This window comes from Gobio gobio (assembly GCF_949357685.1).
Source record: "Gobio gobio genome assembly, chromosome: 8".
NCBI lineage: Eukaryota > Metazoa > Chordata > Actinopteri > Cypriniformes > Gobionidae > Gobio > Gobio gobio.
The window spans coordinates 57,391,843-57,394,342 of record NC_137114.1 but is presented as its reverse complement, the minus strand read 5'-3'; the positions used below and the strand labels follow the sequence as shown (position 1 = coordinate 57,394,342).

General features: G+C 40.9%; 1 protein-coding gene across 4 annotated transcripts in view; it reads right to left on the bottom strand.

The window, feature by feature from the left end:
• The window catches only part of LOC307130468 (cGMP-dependent 3',5'-cyclic phosphodiesterase-like), a 169,009-nt gene that overhangs the window by 75,050 nt on the left and 91,459 nt on the right, over window positions 1-2,500 (bottom strand). The gene's annotated exons all lie outside the window — the stretch shown is intronic.

Genomic DNA, 2,500 nt, shown 5'->3' with positions numbered 1-2,500 from the left:
TACATTTTTATAAAATTTTCAACTAAATATCCAAATAAATCTAATTATTAAACTAAATTAACCATATAAACTAAATTACTGATCTATTGATAATGATGATAATTGAAATGAACTGATGACATCAGCGTTTTCTCCAGAATGGCTATACGGCTGAATCAAATTATGCTGCATTATTTTCCTGTTTAACACTGTAAAGCTGCTTTGAAACAATCTGCAGTGTTAAAAGCGCTATATCAATAAAGTTGACTTGACTCAAAACATGGCGCTCCAGAACTGAGCTGGTTTACTGTAAACGCTCCAGTGTTGTCGCAGTGCGCCGGTATTTGATTCTCAACACGGCCTCTGCAGGGAATTAAAGAAAGAATCAGTAAAGTTTGATCTGTTCCACTTTAAAGGGCTTTACAAAGAAAGCAAGCACAGCTCCACACTGACGGCTATCCCATCATGCACTGCTGCCTTACAGCCGGAGCTATTCAGCTGGCGAAAACCAATTTGCACCCTGTCTGTGTGTGTGTGTGTGTGTGTGTGTGTGTGTGTGTGTCCCGTATCTGGCCTCAACCTGAAGTTTGTGTTGAGAAGCTAAAGGTCCAAAAGTCTGATTACAGGCTGACCGCCGCCTTTTAAAGAGCTTTTTACACTCATTCTCTCTCTGTGTGTGTGTGTGTGTGTGTGTGTGTGTGTGTGTGTGCGTGTTCAGACGAGGACGTCCAGAGATGCTGTTGCTTTAGTTGCGTCTCTCTCTCTCTCTTTCTCAGGACGTGTGTTTGAAGTCTCATAAAGGTGTGTGACGTCTAATCTTACAATCAAAGCCCTCCGATTTCAGCCTGACCACATCAAACGGGACAGAGCCTTTCAACACGGAGGATTCCTAAAAGGTTGAACACACACTCGAGTGAACATCTTCATTAAAATCAGCACCTTCACAGTTGTGTGACGTATTTCCAGGGATAAAGTCATTTACTAAAACCGTTAATTGAAATAAAAATATACAAATATTATACAACTATATAAATATAAATATTAGATTAAAACTTAACAAAAAAATTATTAATTGAAATATAAATACAATATTGCATGAAAAATTCAACTAAAACAACATTTAAAAAATATTTTTATACATTTAAATAAAACAAATAGAATATAAATAAAATAGAATATAAATATTAACAAACTAAAACTATTACAAATATTTTTATTTGAAATAAAACAATAAATCTTAATATTATCTGGAAAACTAAAAATAAACAAAACGTAAACATTTTGCCTTGGAACCTGATTGAAATACACTCTCAGAAAAAAAGGAACAGTGCTGTCACTGGGGCGGTACCCAAAGGTACAAAAGTGAAAAGGTACATCTTTGTACCTTACTCACCCCTACATATAAGTACTTTAAGAGTGCATATTAGTACTTTAAAGGTACATATTAGTACCTTTTCGGATTTGTACCTTAGGGTACCACCCCAGTGACAGCAATGTACCTTTTTTTCTGACAGTGTAAGTTTAACTTATTACTAAAAACGTCTTGGGTTACAAACCTAAGGACGCAGTGTCTCGTTCCCCTTCTCAGGGAACCAAGGTAACATTCGTAACCCAAGGCGTTTCCTTACGAATGGGAACACGCACTGTGTCCTATAGGACGCTAATGGGGAACACATGCTCTCTGAATGAGTGCCGTATGGCTGACATATAGAACTGATCCGGAGTCACAGTTCCTCATTCTCGACTCGATTCCCTAGAGCCAGAAACCATGGGTACATAGGGCAGCTTAGCTCAGGGCCTGGTATTCAACGAATACATCAAAGTGAATATGGCCAAGGATAAAAATATATCCACCCCTGTTGAGTGGAGGTCTCAGGAGGGAAGACCTAGCAACACTTATGGGAGCTCTAAGAGCGGAGGCATCAGCAGGATGACTCTCTAAAGCAAGAAGAGACCTAGCTACGTTCTATGCCAAGGACTGCTAACCAAGAAGACTCGAAAGTAGTCTAACACTCGAATAGTGCTATCCAGGTGGAGCTCTGGGGGTGGAGGCCTCATCAGGACAGCTCTCTAAAGCGAGAGGAAGCCTACCAACACAACCTTGAAGACAGTTAACTAGGGATGCTCTAAAAAGAGCCTACAACCCAATCCAATGCCTCCATCGAGCTCTCAGAGCGGAGGCTTCAGCATAACGACCCTCTATAACAAGAGGAAACCTAACTACACTCTACACTAAAAGACCACCTTACCAAGGAGGCTCACAGAGAGCCACACAACTTGGACGTTATCTAATGTGGAGTGGAGGTCTCAGTATGACGACCCTCTAAAGGTAGAGGAAACCTAACTACACTCTACGCTAAAAGACCACCTCACCAAGGAGGCTCACAGGGAGCCACACAACTTGGACCGGTTATCTAATGCGGAGCTCTGGGGAGTGGAGGTCTCAGAATGAGGACTCTCTAAATCGAGAAGAAACCTAGCAACATTCCCCTAAGGGTGGTTCAGCCGGGAGGCTCACAGA